This window comes from Coregonus clupeaformis, chromosome 19 (assembly GCF_020615455.1).
Source record: "Coregonus clupeaformis isolate EN_2021a chromosome 19, ASM2061545v1, whole genome shotgun sequence".
NCBI classification, from domain to species: domain Eukaryota; kingdom Metazoa; phylum Chordata; class Actinopteri; order Salmoniformes; family Salmonidae; genus Coregonus; species Coregonus clupeaformis.
In genome coordinates, this window is record NC_059210.1 from 48,693,480 (window position 1) to 48,718,588 (window position 25,109).

A 25,109-nucleotide genomic window follows, 5' to 3' on the forward strand; every position below is an offset into this window, starting at 1 on the left:
GGCGTTGCAAGCGCCATGCTCTACCAACTGAGCCACACGGGACAAGAGTCCAGAGGAGGGAGGGAGGTCTCTCTCTCTAATATATCAAGTAGTCTGTAAATTATATGACAAAACACCCAATTTATTAGGGTTAACCAATGCATTTTGTATTATACTGTAACCTACAGACACGCACACACAACCACACACCATGAAATCCCCTCTGTCTCTACATGGCTCAGACTAGCCTTACTCACAACCCTAGAAGTGAAAAGGTAGCCTAATTGCTGTGTGTCTTAGACCCAAGAATAGGTATAGGTGTGCTGCTGGTCCCTGCTGCTGTCTTGATGGGGAATTCCAGCCCCATCAGCCAGCCAGCCAGCTACAGTGTAGGCTAACTATCCCAGGTGCCAGGAGGGCATCAGCTCACAGCCCATTACACCACTGGCTTTACCTCTACTGAAAATGCCTGGCCACAGCACTGGCACGATAAATAGACCTGATCACAGTCCCACTGACATGGAGCACCAGATGGTACAGCCAGGCATATTGGCCGTATTGAGGATGGATATACAAACACACAAATGAGTGAGTGAGTGAGTGAGTGAGTGAGAGTACGTGCATGTGTGATACACAGATGGAAATGTAATATGTACAGTGTAACCGTTTTGAGTAAACATCCAGGGCTCTATTTGAACAAAGCTAACGCAATAGTAAATCTTAGCACTGGCGTAGCGTTATGGGTTCATGGGTGTGTCAGAAATATTTTTGATATTTTCACATCCGGAATTATGGGAGCAGTAGCTGGCAGTGGTGAGAAAGGGCTGGGTGTTGATGAATAAACAAGTTGTGGGTGTGTCGAAGCTTGCCCCCTTCCTGGCCAATCAGAATGTGCTCCATAGCTAAATGTGCGGTTGCTTCAACTTGTGTATTTATGGTCTATTATGTATTGTGATGTCATCAACTCCAATTCAAATGTTTGTCCGTTATAGCCTAGTTCGATAAATAGCCTGCCCCATATTTGCTAAATATGTTGAACATGTTTGCAGTCCACATTGTTCTAATTGCATTGCTTCAAAATGGAGATACACTGTTAAACATAGGCTGTAGCATTCACACTGATATAGGTGCTAGGCCCAATGTAAATTGCAATCTGGACATGGACATGCCAAACGTAGTCAATAAACAAGATTAAATTGATTAAGATGAAAATGGCCTAAAAGATAGTTTATACTTCTAATCAAAACAACGTGTTTAAAATTGGCTACAGTGCCTTCAGAAAGTATTCATACACTTTGAATTACTCAATTTTGGATTAAATAGATTCACCCATCTACACATAATACCCCATAATGACAAAGTGATTTTTCTGCAAATGTATTGAAAATGACATACAGAAATATCTCATTTACAGTGAGGGAACAAAGTATTTGATCCCCTGCTGATTTTGTACGTTTGCCCACTGACAAAGAAATTATCAGTCTATCATTTTAATGGTAGGTTTATTTGAACAGTGAGAGAAAGAATAACAACAAAAAATCCAGAAAGACACATGTCAAACATTTTATAAATTGATTTGCATTTTAATGAGGGAAATAAGTATTTGACCCCCTCTCAATCAGAAAGATTTCTGGCTCCCATGTATCTTTTATACAGGTAACGAGCTGAGATTAGGAGCACACTCTTAAAGGGAGTGCTCCTAATCTCAGCTTGTTACCTGTATAAAAGACACCTGTCCACAGAAGCAATCAATCAATCAGATTCCAAACTCTCCACCATGGCCAAGACCAAATTGCTCTCCAAGGATGTCAGGGACAAGATTGTAGACCTACACAAGGCTGGAATGGGCTACAAGACCATCGGCAAGCAGCTTGGTGAGAAGGTGACAACAGTTGGTGTGATTATTCGCAAATGGAACAAACACAAAAATAACTGTCAATCTCCCTCAGCCTGGGGCTCCATGCAAGATCTCACCTCGTGGAGTTGCAATGATCATGAGAACGGTGAGGAATCAGCCCAGAACTACACGGGAGGATGTTGTCAATGATCTCAAGGCAGCTGGGACCATAGTCACCAAGAAAACAATTGGTAACACACTACGTCGTGAAGGACTGAAATCCTGCAGCGTCCGCAAGGTCCCCCTGCTCAAGAAAGCACATATACATGCCCGTCTGAAGTTTGCCAATGAACATCTGAATGATTCAGAGGAGAACTGGGTGAAAGTGTTGTGGTCAGATGAGACCAAAATGGAGCTCTTTGGCATCAACTCAACTCGCCGTGTTTGGAGGAGGAAGAATGCTGCCTATGACCCCAAGAACACCATCCCCACCATCAAACATGGAGGTGGAAACATTATGCTTTGGGGGTGTTTTTCCTGCTAAGGGGACAGGACATCTTCACCGCATCAAATGGACAATGGACGGGGCCATGTACCGTCAAATCGTGGGTGAGAACCTCCTTCCCTGGATGGGTAGTCCAGCATGACAATGACCCAAAACACACGGCCAAGGCAACAAAGGAGTGGCTCAAGAAGAAGCACATTAAGGTCCTGGAGTGGCCTAGCCAGTCTCCAGACCTTAATCCCATAGAAAATCTGTGGAGGGAGCTGAAGGTTCGAGTTCCCAAACGTCAGCCTCGAAACCTTAATGACTTGGAGAAGATCTGCAAAGAGGAGTGGGACAAAATCCCTCCTGAGATGTGTGCAAACCTGGTGGCCATCTACAAGAATGGTCTGACCTCTGTGATTGCCAACAAGGGTTTTACCACCAAGTACTAAGTCATGTTTTGCAGAGCAGTCAAATACTTATTTCCCTCATTAAAATGCAAATCAATTTATAACATTTTTGGCATGTGTTTTTCTGGATTTTTTTGTTGTTATTCTGTCTCTCACTGTTCAAATAAACCTACCATTAAAATTATAGACTGATCATGTCTTTGTCAGTGGGCAAATGTACAAAATCAGCAGGGGATCAAATACTTTTTTCCCTCACTGTATATCTCACTAGGTCAGGGTTTTTTAGTTTTCAAATATCCACCATTTCTAATGTGTCCATAATATTTGTGATCATAATATTTGTGATCTCCTATAGTGCGTATGTCATTGTGTGTTTCTATGCATGTGTCTATGTTTGTGTTGCTTCACGTCCCCGCTGTTCCATAAGGTGGGTAAATAGGAGGCTGGACGCTGGACAGCCTTGACGAGTTCCCCGTTTAATGGCAAACTGTGAGGTGCATCGGTTACCCGTCAAGACCATTGCAGAGGGGTACTATACAGTGTTTTCTACATAGTCATAAACATTTAGCCAAATCCCATACGTTCCATAGTATACGAGAGGTAGGACAATTAGTGACAGTCAAAGGCCTTCTCCGCATCAATTGACAGGACTGCACAGGGGGGTGGTATATTAGGTGTAATGTGTATTATATGTAGGAGACGTCTGCCCAGTAACACGAGCCTACCAGACAAGCTAAATCACTTCTATGCTCGCTATGAGGCAAGCAACACTGAAGCAGGCATGAGAGCATCAGCTGTTCCGGATGACTATGTGATCAAGCTCTCCGTAGACGATGTGAGTAAGACTTTTAAGCAGGTCAACATTCACAAGGCCACAGGGCCAGACGGATTACCAGGACGCGTACTCCGAGCATGCGCTGACCAACTGGCAAGTGTCTTCACTGACATTATCAACATGTCCCTGACGGAGTCTGTAATACCAACATGTTTCAAGCAGACCACCATAGTCCCTGTGCCCAAGAACACTAAGATAACATGCCTAAATGACTACCGACCCGTAACACTCACGTCTGTAGCCATGAAGTGCTTTGAAAGGCTGGTCATGGCCCACATCAACACCATTATCCCAGAAACCCTAGACCCACTCCAATTTGCATATCGCCAAACAGATCCACAGATGATGCAATCTCTATTGCACTCCACACTGTCCTTTCCCACCTGGACAAGAGGAACACCTACGTGAGAAAGCCATTCATTGCCTACAGCTCAGCGTTCAACACCATAGTGCCCTCAAAGCTCATCACTAAGCTAAGGACCCTGGGACTAAACACCTCCCTCTGCAACTGGATCCTGGACTTCCTGATGGGCCGCCCCCAGGTGGTAAGGGTAGGTAACAACACATCTGCCATGCTGATCCTCAACACAGGGGCCCCTCAGGGGTGCGTGCTCAGTCCCCTCCTGTACTCCCTGTGCACCCATGACTGCATGGCCAGGCACGACTCCAACACCATCATTAAGTTTGCAGACGACACAACAGTGGTAGGCCTGATCACCGACAACGATGAGACAGCCTATAGGGAGGAGGTCAGAGACCTGGCCGTGTGGTGCCAGGATAACAACCTCTCCCTCAAAGTGATCAAGACAAAGGAGATGATTGTGGACTACAGGAAGAAAAAAAAAGAGGACCGAGCACGCCCCCATTCTCATCGACGGGGCTGTAGTGAAACAGGTTGAGAGCTTCAAATTCCTTGGTGTCCACATCACCAACAAACTATTATGGTCCAAACACACCAAGACAGTCGTGAAGAGGGCACGACAATGCCTATTCCCCCACAGGAGACTGAAAGGATTTGGCATGGGTCCCCAGATTCTCAAAAAGTTATACAGCTGCACCATCGAGAGCATCCTTACTGGTTGCATCACTGCCTGGTATGGCAACTGCTCTGCCTCCGACCGCAAGGCACTACAGAGGGTAGTGCGTATGGCCCAGTACATCACTGGGGCCAAGCTTCCTGCCATCCAGGACCTCTATAACAGGCGGTGTCAGAGGAAGGCCCTAAAAATTGTCAAAGACTCCAGCAACCATAGTCATAGACTGTTCTCTCTGCTACCACACAGCAAGTGGTACCGGAGCGCTAGGTCCAAAAGGCTTCTTAACAGCTTCTACTCACAAGCAATAAGGCTCCTGAACAGCTAATCATGGCTACCTGGACTATTTGCATTGTAATATATAATCTATCCTTGAAAATGATCAGTGCCTAGCACAGTAAAAGGTATATTCTTTCAGCTGTGGATTATGCACTCTCCATATATCTGCTAGTGCAAAATCAGAGACCATATTTCGCAACGCTATGTTGGCTGATGGTGCACTACCCAATTTGTTAGATTTATCCGTTGTCGGGTTGAGTGTTGTATTCATGTCACCACCAAAGACCACATGGAAATCAGATATTGCAGCAAGTATTTTGGATAAAGTAACAAATAATCATAAGTATTGGGGGCATATGCAGAAATTAAAACAACTATTTTGCCAGAGAAAATGCCTTTCACATAGGCAATCATTCCTTCTTGATCATTCCCTTGGTCTAATATATGAAACTTGAGATTACGGCAAAACATAATAATAACATACATAATAATTACCCCTTTTTGTTTTATTATTAGCAGAAGAAAAGGCTGCCACCTTGAAGTTGTTGTTTTCTATTTTGCGTATATCATCCTTCATTATATGAGTTTCCTGGAGCATGGCAATACAGTGGGGGAAAAAATATTTAGTCAGCCACCAATTGTGCAAGTTCTCCCACTTAAAAAGATGAGAGAGGCCTGTAATTTTCATCATAGGTACACGTCAACTATGACAGACAAATTGAGAAGAAAAAAAATCCAGAAAATCACATTGTAGGATTTTTTATGAATTTATTTGCAAATTATGGTGGAAAATAAGTATTTGGTCACCTACAAACAAGCAAGATTTCTGGCTCTCACAGACCTGTAACTTCTTCTTTAAGAGGCTCCTCTGTCCTCCACTCGTTACCTGTATTAATGGCACCTGTTTGAACTTGTTATCAGTATAAAAGACACCTGTCCACAACCTCAAACAGTCACACTCCAAACTCCACTATGGCCAAAACCAAAGAGCTGTCAAATGACACCAGAAACAAAATTGTAGACCTGCACCAGGCTGGGAAGACTGAATCTGCAATAGGTAAGCAGCTTGGTTTGAAGAAATCAACTGTGGGAGCAATTATTAGGAAATGGAAGACATACAAGACCACTGATAATCTCCCCTCGATCTGGGGCTCCACGCAAGATCTCACCCCGTGGGGTCAAAATGATCACAAGAACGGTGAGCAAAAATCCCAGAACCACACGGGGGGACCTAGTGAATGACCTGCAGAGAGCTGGGACCAAAGTAACAAAGCATACCATCAGTATCACACTACGCCGCCAGGGACTCAAATCCTGCAGTGCCAGACGTGTCCCCCTGCTTAAGCCAGTACATGTCCAGGCCCGTCTGAAGTTTGCTAGAGTGCATTTGGATGATCCAGAAGAGGATTGGGAGAATGTCATATGGTCAGATGAAACCAAAATAGAACTTTTTGGTAAAAACTCAACTCGTCGTGTTTGGAGGACAAAGAATGCTGAGTTGCATTCAAAGAACACCATACCTACTGTGAAGCATGGGGGTGGAAACATCATGCTTTGGGGCTGTTTTTCTGCAAAGGGACCAGAACGACTGATCCATGTAAAGGAAAGAATGAATGGGGCCATGTATCGTGAGATTTTGAGTGAAAACCTCCTTCCATCAGCAACTGGCCTAGCCAGTCTCCAGATCTCAACCCCATAGAACATCTTTGGAGGGAGTTGAAAGTCTGTGTTGCCCAGCAACAGCCCCAAAACATCACTGCTCTAGATGAGATCTGCATGGAAGAATGGGCCAAAATACCAGCAACAGTGTGTGAAAACCTTGTGAAGACTTACAGAAAACGTTTGACCTGTGTCATTGCCAACAAAGGTTATATAACAAAGTATTGAGAAACTTTTGTTATTGACCAAATACTTATTTTCCACCATAATTTGCAAATAAATTCATTACAAATCCTACAATGTGATTTTCTGGATTTTTTTCCCTCATTTTGTCTGTCATAGTTGACGTGTACCTATGATGAAAATTACTCTCTCATCTTTTTAAGTGGGAGAACTTGCACAATTGGTGGCTGACTAAATACTTTTTTTCCCCACTGTATCTACTCCTTTCCTATTCATAATAACAAGACAACTAGTATTTTTTTTTTTTTCTAATTTCATTTATACCCTGTAAATTCCAAGAAAGTACAGATAGCTTAACCATAAACATTTTGTTAAATATTTTGTTGCAAATGCAATATTGAGTACATTCTCATTTTAATGTAAATAAAAAAGTAAATAGATGAGTAATCAATATATCAGCATAGCATATGTAAAAATAAAATTACATTTCCCAAGAGCCCTCCCAGATCTCAACTCATAAACCTCCCCATTTCCCTCCCCTACCCTCTCACCAAAACAGGAATACACGTGATTATATTTCAGTTGTTTAATACTCGTAAAATCTACAGCATCCCGTTCTCGTAGACTCCAACAGCTCTTCATCCAGTAACAAATGGCCCATCCACAGCGCCCCCTCAATGTATTTTTGTCAGCTTTTGATTTTTAATGAATTTATAATTATTATTTTTATGAAATACGAGATTCACCGGCACAAAAGGCACACCTCTCCTTCCCTGGGTACTGTGCATCATGGCTGGATAGGTTGAACTTCTGCTCTCAAAATCCATGGCATTATCAACTGCGGTACCGTTAAGACCTGCTTTTTGAGTCTCAAAGTCTCAACCGCTAAACATTGACATACATTCTGTCCACAGTATCAATCCACCCCCCGCCCTTCATCCACCCATCAATCAATGTGTGGGGGATAACTACATGTGCCATATCAGCCTTTTGTGTGTGTCCACGCATATTGTAGGTTCACAGTAATAATAGCTGTGTTTTGGCCAGTGTGTGTGTATTGGTGTGATTGATTGCATCATGATTAGATTTTCATATTGAAGCCATAAGGTCAGGGTAGAGGTTGGGGTAGCAGTTCTGTAATCGGTGTTGATGCGTACCCCACCCCCTCTATGAGTAACATCCCCCTCTCCTGCAGCCTCATTTATCAATCATACGTAGGCACAAATCTGTGTGTAAACCATGCATGGGATAATTTCTAAGCAAAGTGCTAGATTTATTAACGTAAATGTTTGCTTAAGAGTGTGCGTACATTTATGCACAGCCATGACCATGTGTACGCCAAGTGGTGGAATACGGGAACTGTTTATCAAGCGTAGAATGGGGAAAATATATGTTGAAAATGTGTGAAATTGAGAGAGTAATAATTAAATAATTGTTCAATTGTATTTTATTTCCATTGTGAATTCATGCAACATATCTTGACAGGCTATATCATATAATTTGATCACAACAGTGCATTTGTTACAATAATAATTATCCATTTAAAGTACAGTAATTTGTTAAATTAGAGATACATGTGAAAGGGAAACCATTGTTGAAATACTGTAAAATACTGAGATAATGGGAAATCGAATGAGAGATCGCTGATCTTGCTCTGTTGGACGATTTGCCAAAAGCTGCAATTCGCAGAGTGTGCATTTTTAGAGGCAGGTGGGACTTTTTTTGCAGAAAGTACAGATTGTTTTCCCTTACAGGATTTTTGTGAGGATTTAGGACCTACTTTTAAAAGGCAAACATGTCATTCTGGTGCACATGCAAGTGCTATCCACCCTCAGCCGATCGGCATCTCACAGCCCTCGATGAGCCAATGTTTTGGATGCAATTATCAGCGAAACAAACTGTAACATACAACCATTGCACAACAGGTTGAAGTCAACAGGGGTTTCTTTGCCATCAATGGGTTCACAAATACGAACAGAGCAATAGACAGCACCCACATCACCATAAAAGTACCATCCCAAAGCGAGTTCAAATATGTGAACAGAAAAGGCTTCCACTCTTAATTAATGTGCAGGTGATAGGTTATGTAATGCACAAAAGACACTGCTTAATTTGGTGGCAAAGTGGCACGCACGACTCGTTCATTCTGCCGAACTGCAATGTTGGCCTATACGCCTACGGGAGGGAGCTGTTGAGGATGGATTGCTTATTGGTGTGTGTTGCCTACTCATTTGAAGTATATAATATTTGCCATCGCTAAATAAACTTTAATTGTCCTAATGGTACTCTCCTCGTAGATATGTTTTTATTTTTACAGGTCAAGCCACAACCGAGCGAGCCAAATAAAACATTTTGGTTGTACTCAATCTCTGACACTAGCACCTCTATTTCAGTATCGGAAAACTATATATTTTCTTGGTTGTGCAATTGCATTTCATGGTACGGTGATGTATATTCCCCATGGGCTTTAAAGGGTTGACCATGTATGTTTAATTAGGAGTGTTTACAAAATGCAAATTGCCAAGGACGTGCACAAGCACTGAGGCTGAGAACAATTTACACCACCCTTCAAAAGTTTGGGGTCACTTAGAAATGTCCTTGTTTTCGAAAAGAAAAGCATTTTTTTTGTCCATTAAAATAACATCAAATTGATCAGAAATACAGTGTAGACATTGTTAATGTTGGAAATGGCTATTGTAGCTGGAAATGGCTGATTTTTTATGGAATATCTACATAGGCGTACAGAGGCCCATTATCAGCAACCATAAGTCCTGTGTTCCAATGGCATGTTGTGTTTGCTAATCCAAGTTTATCATTTTAAAAGGCTAATTGATCATTAGAAAACCCTTTTGCAATTATGTTAGCACAGCTGAAAACTGTTGTGCTGATTAAAGAAGCAATAAAACTTGCCTTCTTGAGACTAGTTGAGTATCTGGAGCGTCAGCAATTGTGGGTTCGATTACAGGCTCAAAATGGCCAGAAACAAATAACTTTCTTCTGTAACTTGTCAGTCTATTCTTGTTCCGAGAATCTAGTCTATTCCATGCGAGAAATTGCCAAGAAACGGAAGATCTCGTACAACGCTGTGTACTACTCCCTTCACAGAACAGCGCAAACTGGCTCTAACCAGAATAGAAAGAGGAATGGGAGGCCCCGGTGCACAACTGAGCAAGAGGACAAATACATTAGAGTTTCTAGTTTGAGAAACAGATGCCTCACAGGTCCTCAACTGGCAGCTTCATTAAATAGTACCCGCAAAACACCAGTCTCAACGTCAACAGTGAAGAGGCGACTCCGGGAAGCTGACCTTCTAGGCAGAGTTGCAAAGAAAAAGCCATATCTCAGACTGGCCAATAAAAATAAAAGATTAAGATGGGTAGTTGCTCAAGATACTCAACTAGTCTCAAGAAGGCCAGTTTTATTGCTTCTTTAATCAGCACAACAGTTTTCAGCTGTGCTAACATAATTGCAAAAGGGTTTTCTAATGATCAATTAGCCTATTAAAATGATAAACTTGGATTAGCAAACACAACGTACCATTGGAACACAGGACTGACGGTTGCTGATAATGGGCCTCTGTACACCTATGTAGATATTCCATAAAAAAATCTGCAGTTTCCAGCTACAATAGCCATTTACAACATTAACAATGTCTACACTGTATTTCTGATCACTTTGATGTTATTTTAATGGACAAAAAAATAGCTTTTCTTTCGAAAATAAGGACATTTCTAAGTGACCAAAATCTTTTGAACGGTAGTGTATATTTATCAATGGTTATCTCCTACCAGTGTGCGTATGACGCTCGTAGGATTGTTTGATAAATCACACTTTTTCTATACGTACGAACATTCTAAATTCCATTCGTAAGTAGTATTTTAGAATCATTTCCATGAAATATTGATAAATGAGGCACCAGATCTTTAGCCTGTGGAGACCCAGGAGCTAGGTTGAATGCTGTTAGGAGGCTGCAGCAAGGCCTGACCCTCATAAATAACCCCAGTGGAGCTCTGCAGGCAGCCTGACTAGCCCATACCCTGCCCTATCCCCACAGGCTGCACATTAAAGTGGCTGCTAAATTAGAATCCTAGTGTAAGTATTTAGAGAGAACCATAATACACTCACTGTGGGCTAATCTGTGCTGTGACCTACAGAGAGCAGAGACCATACTGCCCCTGCCACACACAGCCAAGAAACACATCCCTCACACACACCAAGAGACTGGTATGCTTCCTCTCCAACACCCCCACTAGAGGCTGGGCCTGGGGTGAGTTGTTGAAGGGTGGAGTGTTCAGGGGTGGAGTGGGGTGTTGATCTGGATGCTGTCTGAGCCTGGGGGGGGGCTTATCTAATTCACTGCATCCCTCTCTCTCTCTCTTTCTGCCAGCTCCCAGCCCTCCTAAGCCGCTACCCCCAACTCATGGACCGTTGCCATGGAAACTACCTCATCCCCATGGCAGCTGAGACATGGATCAGAAGGAGGGAGAGAGGGGGATGATGAAGAGAAAGAGAGAGAAAGCAATAAAAAAGACAAAATGAGAGTGAGAGAGAATGAGCACCACAGGAATAGAGCAAGGGCTAAAAAAGACAGAGACATACAGCGAGAGCGAGATAATTTTAGCTAACCCTTTTCCTAACCTTAACCTAATTATTTGAACCTGCTACGTTAATTCTTCTAACCTTCTGCGTAAGTTCTCCTAACCTGCTACGAAAAGTCAAATCTGACGTTAATTTGACAAAAGCTGGAACCCTTCTAGCCATGACCGAGGGAGAGATAAATTATAATAATTGAAAGTACATAGATCACTTCTCCTGCTGTTAGTGATAACTTGGTCCAGTCCATCCTATTGGAATATCGAAGTAATTATCTAAGTACTTCCAATATGCATGTGGTAGAGTAGACCAGCTCCATATCCGCTCTTTATTTAGGGTACACTCACAGACACCACCTGAACCACAGCACTAAAACAATATGGGCATGCTGAGCTGTGCTGTGCTACACAGCCTGGTTTGCACTGCTAATTGCCAGTAGGACACTGTTCTAAATGATGTGACACTCACTGGTCGGATGACTGACTGGAGGGGACAATGACATCAGCTTTGAGACAGGCAAGGGTGTGCGTGTGCATAATCAGGGTCACCTAACTAGTTGTTGAATGCTGGGTTCCACATAAAAAGGCCAACAAATAAGTCATTATGGCTGCTGGATCATTTAGCTCTGATAATGAAGAGGAGGATGGAGGAAAGGATGGAGAAAGGATGGAGTGTTTTCCAGGTGTAGCAGTACCACACTGAGTTACCATCAACATCCTCTCTCTCGTTAGGATGTAATAGGAGGCGTTTTCCATCTCCGCCAGATCGATCTGACAGCTTTCATGCCACTGTTCTGAGGGACACACGTGGCGCAGTGCTGATGAGAGACAAGTGATCTGTCCGTCTTTGGCAAAACCATTAATTTTCCCACATCAAACAGAGAGGGAGAGATAGAGAAAGAGAGAGAGTTGTCACGAAGCACACCTCATCAGTGATGTTCTGCGAATTATAGAGGCGGGAAGCCCAAAGAGCTGCCACATGCACACACACTGTTCACTCACCAGTATTTTGGCCAGGACACCATCATCGATGGACTCCAGGGTAACCACGGCCTTATCCGTCTCGATCTCACAGCGAGCATCGCCAGCCTCCACCGCAGGACACAAGCAACAGTCAGACCATTTAGGATGTAATCAAAGACTTAAGCTAATAACTGCTTAACTAAATAAAAGATACACGTAAGATAAGCGAGAGACCGTAGTATAGAAAGTCCATTTCTGTAACAGCCTGATCATTAGGCTATATCTGGCTACATACATACATAACACATCATCTATTGATAGAAAGGATGGACTGCCTCTGCTTCATCAACTAGTCGGACTCTGTGGTGTTAAAAAACCCAGATGTTTCGAGAAAATATAAAAAGAACAGCCCGGTCAATATTTAATGGGAAAGAACAGGAGCGCCGATCCCTGGAATGTTTGATAGCAGGCTACATCTCTGGAATGTCGTCGTATGGGAGGCTAGGAGATAGGAATACATTAACATCTGCATAGCAATGAAAGAAGACTGCAATTAGGAAGCTCTGCTTCCCTCCACCACATCCATATCTGTACATTACACCTACAGACACACAGGAGAAACAGGAGAAAGAGAGGGGGATAGCAGCAGCACTGGTGGTAAAGGTAAAGGGGTTCTGGTGGATTTGTATGTTTTCCCTAATATCGCCTCGTCTCCACAATCAAATCCACGACCTGAGAGGGGAGGGATGATTCAATATGTTTTGGGCAATTCCACGCTAACAAAATGACGCAGAGACTCAGATTTTCCACTTTAAAATGTATGTCAAACATCGATATAACAATTTCCACAGAAAATTTGTAGAGGTAACAGAATAACAGCACAAACAGTAATTCTGTTACCAAACTTTGCAATGTGTTTTTGTAGAATTATCTGTAATAATTGTTAAAAAGTCACTCTTGTGCATAGAGTTGTATGGTTTGTTTAACTTAGCAATCATTGGCTTTTGTTTGGCATACATTCTAAAGTGAAAAATCTGAGTCTCAGCTTCATTCTGTTACCGTGGAATTGCCCTTTTATAAAAAATATTGCATTTTGTTATTGATGAAGAAAGGTCAGAGAAGGCAGATGAGGTTGGGGCCTATGTGGCAGATGAGTCAATCTTTATTTTCAGCAGGTGATCCTAGGGTATAACGGTCACCTCAGTGCAGGGCAGTAACACAGGGAGAGAGAAGGTACACATTCATACTGGGAAACACCATCTTCAGCTCAAACAGCCTGCCTAGTAAAAGTTAGGAAGAGAGAAAGGGAAAATGGTGGGAGTGAGGGTGAGAGGTTAGTGGGAGGATGGGAGAGAGGGTGTGAGGCAAGGAGAGAGGGAGGATGGGAGTGAAAGGAAGAGGAAAGGAGAGTAGCAGTGGGTGGGAGTGAGTGTTGACATCAGAAGCCCAAGAGAGCCGAGAGAACGATTGGAGGACGAGATTGGATTTGTGTGTGTGGTTTGAACACCAGATGACCCAAGCGGTTAGCCGGTGATGTGCAATATTAAAGTTTAAACAGTCAACACCCTACACCTTGAACCTCTCCCCGACTGGAATGGCAATAGGCTTAGGCTTCATGGTGACACAAACTGGACACTTACAATACAAAGGGGATGGGATACAGGTTCTGTTGAGGTTTCTATAATTTCCTCACTGCTACTGACAGGTGGCCTTGGTTAGAGTTGCAGCCATAAAATCACAGGGCTGCAGAATAGATGGGTTCCTACTCCACTTGAAATAACACATGCTCCCATACTCACGTCACACAGCAATGAAAAACAAATTGCTGTGCTCTACAAGGTCATTCCATCTGGGCACGTTTTATTTCCACAAGCCTACATCTGATTCTTTTTATACCACCTCTGACAAACGGCAAAACCCAAATGATGGCATTAATATTACCCCATTATATATAGAGAGCAATGGTGTAACCTACATTCTCTAGAAACATATGGCCATAAGTCTTTATAAAAAGCGATTAAATATTCTCTCTATACCATGACATACATTCCCTTCCAGTGTTAGAGCAGCCACATGGCAACACGGAGGCTACACAGATGTAAAGTGACCAATAGCAGTGGGGTATGGGCTGCCTGTCTGCCTGTCTCTGATGAATGTCTGTGTGGCTATGGTGGCGAGGTTAACAGCGGTGCTACCTGGTGATGAATAGACAACGGCCATTAATCCCTGTGCCAATTAGCTGGCAGCAGGTGCCTTCCTTCCTCTGCCTGCCTGGAGTCTGACTGCTGTGTAGAAGGATATGATGTCACAGGGTCAATGATTAACACTCTGGGACCATCACTCTCGACATCACTCCATGGTGGAGAAAAGGGAGGAACGTGGCGCTGCTTTTCTCAATGAAGCGAGGGAGGAGGAAGAGTGACAGGAGAGGAGAGCTGGCTGATCTGACTGAAAGTGCACAGGGAACAAGATCCAACAGGGGAGCACCACCGCCAAGGCTTAATTAAATGGTGGCTCGTACCACCTCAAAAACGACAAGAAAGAGAATTGACACCCAGATTGTGCTGAAACCGTTTCTGTAGTTATGATTAGCATTCCTGAAACATTATCTTGTTGAAATATCATTTTATCTGAGAAATTAGATAATTGATTGCGCCCAAATCGGCCATTCGGAAAGTATTCAGACCCCTTGACTTTTTCCACATTTTGTTACGTTACAGCCTTATTCTAAAATGGATTAAATGATTGTTTTTCCTCATCAATGTACAGACAATACCCCATAATGACAAAGCAAAAACAGGATTACCAATCTTTGCAAATTCATTCAAAATAAAAAACAGAAATACCTTATTTACATAAGTATTGCTATGAGCCTTGAAATTGAGCTAAGGTGCATCCTGTTTCCATTGATCATCCTTGAGATGTTTCTACAACTTGATTGTAGTCCACCTGTGGTACATTCTATTGATTGGACATGATTTGGAAAGGCACACACCTGTCTATATAAAAGGTCCCACAGTTGACAGTGCATGTCAGAGCAAAAACCAAGCCATGAGGTCAAAGGAATTGTCCGTAGAGATCCGAGACAGAATTGTGTCGAGGCACAGATCTGGGGAAGGGTACCAAAAAATTTCTGCAGCACTGAAGGTCCCCAAGAACACAGTGGCCTCCATCATTCTTAAACTGGAAGAAGTTTGGAACCACCAAGACTCTTCCTAGAGCTGGCCGCTCAGCCAAACTGGGCAATCGGGGGAGAAGGGCCTTTATGGTAGAGTGGCCAGACAGAAGTCACTCCTCAGTAAAAGGCACATAACAGCCCGCTTGGAGTTTGCCAAAAGGCACCTAAAGGACTCTCTAATGAAACCAAGATTGAAGTCTTTGGCCTGAATGTCAAGCGTCACGTCTGGAAGAAACCTGGCACCGTCCCTACGGTGAAGCATGGTGGTGGCAGCATCATGCTGTGAGAATGTCTTTCAGCGGCAGGGAATGGTAGACTAGTCAGGATCAAGGGAAAGATGAACGGAGCAAAGTACAGAGAAAACCTTGATAAAAACCTGCTCCAGAGCGCTCAGGACCTCAGACTGGTGCAAAGGTTCACCTTCCAACAGTACAACAACCCTAAGCACACAGCCAAGACAATGTAGGAGTGGCTTCGGGACAAGTCTTTGAATGTCCATGAGTGGCCAAGGCAGAGCACGGACTGAACCCGATCGAACATCTCTGGAGAGACCTGAAAATAAATTAATTTTTTATAAATGTGCAAAAAAAAATGACAACCTGTGTTTGTTTTATTATTATGGGGTATTGTGTGTAGGTTGATGTGGGGGGAAAAAAACAATTTAATCAATTTTAGAATAAGGCTGTAATGTAAAAAAATGTGACCGACCGGCTCGATTCGGTCTTATGTAGCAAAATTTGAATTTGTGTTTTTTACATTGGATAAAAGTACAGACTCAGAGCTAGAAAATGGTATATCATACACTACAGTTGAGGAACAATGGGAAAGTAATTCTGCTTTTAAAATTTGATAAACTTGTAACCTCACTTTTGAGAAAATGCCTTTGAATGTTTTGGTACCTACTGGAGAGCTCTTTGTCTACACCCATTCAGCATCGTTCACACCCTTTTAAGCTTTAGCCCCACCCATCTCTTTAAGGATTCACATGTGAGGCTATGTATTAAACAACCACAGATTTCAAGACTAAAGGCTGGCTTATAGTACGGGTGTGTTCGTAAATGTAATCTGAAGTGTCAGAGTGTGCTCTGGGTGTTCGTAAACTCAGAGCGTTGTCAGATTGGCCGTTCGTAAATTCAGAGGGTTTCGCTCTCGGAGCGTTCAGAGCGTACACTGGACACTCTGGCCGAAAAGTAGGGTTGATCTGAGTGTTCTGACCTAACAACAGCAGTCAAGCACCCAAGCTAACTGGCTAACGTTGGCTAGCTATTTCCAGACACAAATGAGAGAACAGCTCACTGACTATTTTACTCACCCTAGCAGAGCTGGTTAGGCTGTTTTTATGTTATCCAGAGCGTTGGTGACTGCAACTGTGCTGCTGGAAACAATTTAATTACGCTTTTCTGCCAATGTTTACTGACACCGGCCATATTCAACAGGTGTTGAGCGTTCGTAAATTCGTCAGTTATTCTGCACTCTGGCACACTCAGACGAGAGTGCTCTGAAATCGGAGTAGATAGCCAGAGCGAATTTACCAGCTACGTCCATCGACAGTTGTCACAGTGACATCATAAACATTCTATTGAAATAGTTACTTGCATAGCGAAGTCTTTTGTTTAGACATGTAGCTAGCTAGCTAAACAATGAACCATAATCCCAACTCATAACATTACTACCCTGCATGAATCTGCAGGTAGCTAACCAACCAGGTTCAATGTTAGCTAACTAACATTAGGCTATAACTAGCAATGCAAATGGCTCTGAGATACGAATAATATTACTACACAGATCATACACGTAACATTAGATAGCTAGCTAGCTAACAGTACACTTTAACTTGAAATGAAAACAACTTTCTGATAAAATTAGAAACGTGTAATATCTGAAAATGTAGCTAGCTTTACATGGATGGACACTTCTCCCGCTCTGTCATGGATGCCATGGTTGCCCTTAGTTTGAAGATGTGTTTTACAACAGCCTTCTGTGTGTTCTTTTATCGACTCCGTCTGCATATTTGCAATAAAACGCCAGAATTTGCTCAATTTCCTTAGCTATCATATTTTAATTACACTGATTTCAAAAATCGGTCCTCCAGAAAGTGGAGACCAACACTTATGCAGTTCTACTATGTTATATATTTAAAAAAAAGCAGCGTTAGAAAGGATTACCTACACATACTGACCAGCCATGAAGCGTGCTACATGGCAGACCAATCTGAACTCATCTCTCAGCATGTCCAGCCCACTCATTATCTCAGGCAATCATGGCTAGCGGGAAGGTTGCTGTCTTTTTCCGTGGCTAAACCTACTAGGCTCTGTTTTCTTATTTACAGATGGCATACAAGTTTGTTATTAAGTCACATTTAAGTTCACATGTTCAAGAAGGCATTTCTGCCAAAAAACTTTACGTTCAAATGGCTCTCCTGTGAAGTATCGACGCGCGACATACACCTAGTTTCCTGAAGCGAGTCACAAATGTGGAAAACGTCGAGGGGTCTGAATACTTTCCGAATGCACTGTAATCTCAGTTACCCAAAAATGAAATTCTCTCGCAAAAGTTTGTCATTTCCTGTTTTAATTCTGAGGAGAATGCTGTTAACAATTGTGATTACCTTTGTGCAAAGGAAGGAAGCGAAACCCCTTCTCTCGCAAACGGAAACTCTCGGCCAAACCCCTCCCTTACGCTAATTTCCCCCATGTTGGCCAAAAAGCTATTTCTTGTTTTCATATTTTGACTTTGTGGCTGTGGAATCTAATGAAAACAGTTTATCATCCACACATAGCCTTGAAAATCACTGCACCAGTTTAAGTACCGCCTTCGCCTAATCCTGACTCGTCCAAATAATCAATGGCAAAAAACCCAAATCAGGAACTACTGCTGCCTTAACAGATACTCGCCTTATCATCAGTCCACGAGAATCTGTCCATGGGAGATTAGGATTAATATATATTCAATAAATATAGTACCTAACATCTGATTTGGACCTTAATTATTCTTAACAATAGGTAGGACATGAGGAATCAAATAAAATGATCAAAAGCCACCCACTGACCCCCCTACACCAACCCCACCCAAACAACCAGTAGGCCTATACAGTATCAGTTCAGCATGGAGCTGCAGCTTGGAGTATTGCTTCTTCATCCTATATAATGTATTTGGCAATGTTTTGTTTTGCCCTTTTCAGATAAATTTGCCATTGAAGTTTGCCATCACCCACTAGATGCTGCTGTTCCTGCAACCGCCACAACCTTTTATAAATTTTTCTGGGCTCTTGAGCTTTTTAAATAGATCACAACAGGAAACCAATAGCTTTTACTCATGATGAAAATAAATTGTGTGGTCATCCTCACAATTCAAGCCAGTCCTCCATGAAAGCAATTTGGTTCGTCATTCTCTTAGGCTTAATCTGTGTCTAGGAAACTGACCCTCTGTATGTGGTTTATTCCCTTCAAAAAAGGTCTGGATTAGTTAGACCATTCCTGGTGAACAAGCAAACCATTAGGCTACAGCAGTTCTAATGGTTTCAAATGTTATGTCCCTAATGGTCTTCAATTGTAAAACACAAAAGACCAGTAAAATGTATAACAGTGTCACGCCCTGTCCTTGAGAGCCCGGTTTTCTTTAGTTGGTTTGGTCAGGGTGTGAATTTCTATCTGTATGATCTAGATATTGTAGATCTATGTTGGCCGGGTGTGGTTCCCAATCAGAGGCAGCTGTCGATTGTTGTCTGATTGGGGATCATACTTAGGCAGCCATGTTGCCTACCTGTGTTGTGGGATCTTGTTTCTGTGTGTTTGGCTTGTTGAATGTTAGCCTTTAGAACATCACATTACGTTGCTTTTGTTGTTTTGTTCTGTGTTTATTCAATAAACGAACATGTACGCATACCACGCTGCACCTTGGTCCAATCCTGTACTCAACGAACGTGACAGAAGATCCCACCACCAACGGACCAAGCAGCGTGTCCAGGAGGAGCAAACACCCTGGACAGAGGTGGGGAAGACGTGGTCTTGGGAGGAGATACTTGCTGGTAAAGGACCCTGGGCGAAGGTAGAAGCCCAGGTAGGAGAGGATCAACGGCGACGCCAACGGTGCCGACCGCTAAGGAAGCCAGAGAGGCAACCCCAAGAAAAACATTTTGGGGGGCACACGGGGTGGTTGGCTAAGCAGCAGGAGGCTCGGAGAGGCCTGCAGATTAGCACTCTGATAGAAGAGGCAACCACCTTACGGGGGCTGATCGTGATGATAGAGCAGGAGAGCTCCCTTCAAGAGGAGGCGCTGCAGGAGGTCCTTAGGGAGAAGGAGTCAATGGTTGCACGGAGAGAGGAGCTGGCCAGGCAACAAGAGAAGCTGAGAGAGGAATTAACCCTCCAGCAGCAGAGAGCTCAGTCATTAGAGCAGAGGTTAGCAGAGCCAGCTAGCCGCACTCGCTGTAAGGAGCGTGTGTTCATTGTGGAACCAGGTTATGCGGAGATACGCACTGTGTCGCCAGTGCGCCTTCACAGCCCAGTGCGTCCTGTGCCAGCACCCCGCACGTGCCATGCGAAAGTGGGCATCCAGCCAGGACGGGTTGTGCCAGCTTTACGCTCCAGACCTCCAGTGTGCTTCCACGGTGCAGTATATCCTGCGCCGGTTCTACGCACTGTCACCAGTGCGCCTCCGCAGCCCGTTAGGCCCGTACCTGCTCCTCGCACCAAACCAGTGGTGCATGTATCCAGTCCTGTACGGCCCGTACATGCTCTCCGCACCAAACTAGTGGTGCGTGTCGCCAGCCCGGTACGCCCCGTACCTGCTCCTCGCACCAAACCAGTGGTGCGTGTCTCCAGCCCGGTGCGCCCCGTACCTGCTCCCCGCACCAAACCAGTAGTGCGTGTATCCAGTCCAGTACAGCCCGTACCTGCTCCCAGCACCAAACCAGTGGTGCGTGTCGCCAGTCCGGTACGCCCCGTGCCTGCTCCCCACACCAAACCAGTGGTGCGTGTCGCCAGCCCGGTACGCCCCGTACCTGCTCCCCGCACCAAACCAGTGGTGCGTGTCGCCAGCCCGGTACGCCCCGTACCTGCTCCCCGTACCAAACCAGTAGTGCGTGTATCCAGTCCGGTACGGCCCGTACCTGCTCCCCGCACCAAATCAGTGGTGCGTATCGCCAGCCCGGTACGCCCCGTACCTGCTCCTCGCACCAAACCAGTGGTGCGTGTCTCCAGTCCGGCACGGCCCGTGCCTGCTCCTCGCACCAAACCAGTGGTGCGTGTCTCCAGTCCGGCACGGCCCGTGCCTGCTCCTCGCACCAGACCAGTGGTGCGTGTCCCCAGCCCGGTACGGCTGGTGCCAGAGCTGTCCGCTCCACCGGTGCCCAGTCCAGCTCCGGTCAGCTGCTCCACTCCAGTGCCAGAGTAGTCCGCTCCACCGGTGCCCAGTCCAGCTCTGGTCAGCTGCTCCACTCCAGTGCCAGAGCAGTCCGCTCCAACGGTGCCCTGTCCAGCTCCGGTCAGCTGCTCCACTCCAGTACAAGAGCAGTCCGCTCTACCGGTGCCTAGTCCAGCTCCAGTCAGCTGCTCCAGTCCAGAGCCACAGCAGTCCGCTCCACCGAGGTCCAGTTCAGCTCCGGTCAGCGGCTCCACTCCTGTGCCAGAGCAGTCCGCTCCACCGGTGCCCAGCTCTGGTCATCTGCTCCAGTCCAGAGCCAGAGCAGTCCGCTCCACCGGGGTCAAGTTCAGCTCCGGTCAGCGGCTCCACTCCAGAACCAGACGTCAGCCCCTCTCCAGGGTCGGTGCCTCCCACACCAGGGTCCAGACAGGGCTTGGTGCATCACGGGAGGATTGCCGGTCCAGGCCCAGACGTCAGCACCTCTCCAGGGTCGGGGCCTCCCACACCAGGGTCCAGACAGGGCTTGGTGCATCGTGGGAGAACTGAGAGGAGAAGCATCGCGCCAAGGTCCAGACCGGACCAGGGGTGCAATGGGGAGGCAGAAAGGGAGAGGACGTCACGCTTAGAGCCGGAGCCGTGACCAAGGCTGAATACACACCCGGACCCTCCCCTAATGAGTCAGGTTGGTGCGGCCGGAGTACGCACCTTGGGGGGGGGGATATTGTAGATCTATGTTGGCCGGGTGTGGTTCCCAATCAGAGGCAGCTGTCGATCGTTGTCTCTGATTGGGGATCATACTTAGGCAGCCATGTTGCCTACCTATGTTGTGGGATCTTGTTTCTGTGTGTTTGGCTTGTTGAATGTTAGCCTTTAGAACTTCACGTTATGTTGCTTTTTTTTTTTCCGGTGTTTATTCAATAAACTAACATGTACGCATACCACGCTGCACCTTGGTCCAATCCTTTACTCAACGAATGTGACAAACAGGTTGTAGCCTAGTGGTTAAGAGCGCTGTTGGATGAAAGCAGTTTTTCCTCCGCTGTCAGATCGATGGGAAAAGCCTCACTTTACATCCTAACGAGAGAGAGGATGTTGATGGTAACTCAGTGTGGTACTGCTATGCCTGGAAAACACTCCATCCTTTCCTCCATCCTCTTCATTATCAGAGCTAAATGATCCAGCAGCCATAATGACATATTTGTTGCCCTTTTTATGTGGAACCCAGCATTCATCAACTAGTTAGGTGACTGATTCTCAGAGATCAAATAAAATGTCAATGCTAATATTATCTGTTTAACTACAGATATTATTTCAGAACATTCTGAGTCATGGCTTGCTGAAATGACATAGAAGGACTCTGGTCTATGGAATATTCAGACATTCACATCTCAAATGTAGAAAGCGTTCAGGGTGATGACTGTCTTGATGAAGGTATATGGATGGACATGTAAAATTATATTAAAATCAACCATTTTGGGTTTGTGTAGTAGGCTAGATTATATTATGTAGCGCTGTAGTCTACATGCAATACAGAAGCTGCGTATGTTGTGAATGTTGTCAAATTGAGGCAAGCTGTCTTTCTCTCTCTTACCTTCATTCTTCAGCCATTTGACGATGTTTCCCTCCTCCATGGTGGGAGAGAGAGCAGGCATCTCCACTTTGACTGGGACTGCCCCTAGAGGACAGACAAAAAACAACAACAAACACTGGTCAGACAACAGGCAGCAATAATACACATACACATCTTCACTATAGCCAAAAGGGAAATGATTCCCTCTAGTCAAGCTACAAAACTACCATACCATGTTCAAAAGCACTTAAATATTTTGTTTTGCCCATTCACCCTCTGAAGGGCACACATACACAATCCATGTCCCAAGGCTTAAAAATCATTATTTAACCGGTCTCCTCCCCTTCATCTACACTGATGGAAGTGTATTTAACAAGTGCTTTGGATAAAAGCGTCTGCTAAATGGCATATTATTATTATTATTATAAGTGACATCAATAAAGGATCATAGTTTTCAAGTGGATTCACCTGGTCAGTCTATGTCATGGAAAGAGCAGGTGTTCCTAATGTACACTCAGTGTATTCAGTTGGGCTATGGAGAAAGAATAGGAACAAAATGTTAGAGGAGAAATGCACAAAGAAAAAGAATGCCCAACTAAGTCACCTCCATGCACATGTAAGCCTAGGAGCTTACAGAGTTATCAGTATTGCAATGTTATGATCACTGAGGATGACAATGGTAGAATACAGACCTGAAGACAGCACTAGTCTATTTGAAATGTCCTGCAAGGACTGAATGATACAAGGAGATGGGCTTAAACTGTGGGAGAAAAGAGGGAACCTTGTGTCATATGTACTGTTACTTATGTGGTTGTCCATGTGGTGATTTTGCTGTTCATGTACGAGCGTCTCCTTCTGCTCTGCATGTCATGTGTAAGAAACTCAGGTCTGGATGAGCACATCACTGCACAACAATGCCCTGAAAGCATGCCCGCTGAAACCCCCCATTCATAAGCCTGGCTCTCTTAATCCAAACAGACAGGGGAACCCAATGTGCAATTGAGTGTGTGCTGTGCATGTGTGTGTTCAATGTTCAATGTTGTGGGTCCCGCCCCTCTGACTTCTCCTCCAATGGGTTTTGAGAAGGAGACGAGGACGCAAGGAGTATGCAATTGAGATCTTTCCAATGTGATTCAAAACAGACTTGATTTCCTTGACTCAGTCTCCGGTATGGTATGATGCTGCCCTCTGCTGGATACTTCTGTGAATAGCCAAATCATTGGGGCAGGGGCGCATTCTGTGTGAGCAATGATGACAGTGATCCAGACGTTCCTGTACTGCATCACCAAGGTCCAGATTTCAGTTTTAAAATGATGTTCCCCCATTAAATGCTGTTCCTGTGCACTTAACATGAAGTGAAAAACAATATATCCCCCTATTGTCATGGGATCACATAAACATGTGTTGTAGTGCCACATGACGTCATAGGCCGAGATATTGGTGGTCCTCTGTAGCTCAATTGGTAGAGCATGGCGCTTATAATAATAATAATAATAATAATAATAATAATAATAATAATAATAATAATATGCCATTTAGCAGACGCTTTTATCCAAAGCGACTTACAGTCATGCGTGCATAATTTTTTTTTGTGTATGGGTGGTCCCGGGGATCGAACCCACTACCTTGGCGTTACAAGCGCCGTGCTCTACCAGCTGAGCTACAGAGGACCACGACCCAATTTATATATACAAATTGGGTTTATATACAGTACCAGTCAAAAGTTTGGACACACCTGCTCATTCAAGGGTTTTTCTTTATTTTTGCTATTTTCTACATTGTAGAATAATAGTGAAGACATCAAAACTATGAAATAACAATATGGAATCATGTAGTAACCAAAAAAGTGTTAAACAAATCTTAATATATTTTATATTTGAGATTCTTTGATGACAGCTTTGCACACTCTTGGCATTCTCTCAACTAACGTCACCTGGAATGATTTTCCAAAAATCTTGAAGGAGTTCCCACATATGCTGACCACTTCTTGGCTGCTTTTCCTTCACTCTGCTTTCCGATTCATCCCAAGCCATCTCAATTGGGTTGAGGTTGGGGGATTGTGGAGGCCAGGTAATCTGATGCAGCACTCCATCACTCTCCTTCTTGGTAAAATAGCCCTTACACAGCCTGGAGGTGTGTTGGATCATTGTCCTGTTGAAAAATAAATGATAGTCCCACTGAGCCCAAACCAGATGAGATGGCGTATCGCTGCAGAATGCTGTGGTAGCCATGCTGGTTAAGTGTGCCTTGAATTCTAAATAAATCACAGACAGTGTCACCAGCAAAGCACCCCCACACGATAACACCTCCTACTCCATGCTTTATGGTGGAACTACACATGCGTAGATTATCCGTTCACCCACACCACGTCTAACAAAGACACGGCGGTTTGAACCAAAAATCTCAAATTTGGACTCCAGACCAAAGGACAAATTTCCACCGGTCTAATGTCCATTGTTAGTGTTTCTTGGCCCAAGCAGGACTCTTCTTATTATTGGTGTCCTTTAGTGGTGATTTCTTTGCAGCAATTTGACCATAAAGGCCTGATTCACACAGTCCCCTCTGAACAGTTGATGTTGAGATGTGTCTGTGACTTGAACTCTGTGAAACATTTATTTGGGCTGCACTTTCTGAGGCTGGTAACTCTAATGAACTTATCCTCTGCAGCAGAGGTAACTCTGGGTCTTCCATTCCTGTGGTGGTCCTCATGAGAGCTAGTTTCATCATAGCGCTTGATGG

The 25,109-nt window shown here is 44.3% G+C and overlaps 1 pseudogene; it reads right to left on the reverse strand.

Moving 5' to 3' along the window:
* LOC121531220 overlaps positions 1–23,189 on the reverse strand; it is an 84,613-nt pseudogene extending 61,424 nt beyond the window's left edge.
* Between the last annotated feature and the right edge of the window lie 1,920 nt (positions 23,190–25,109).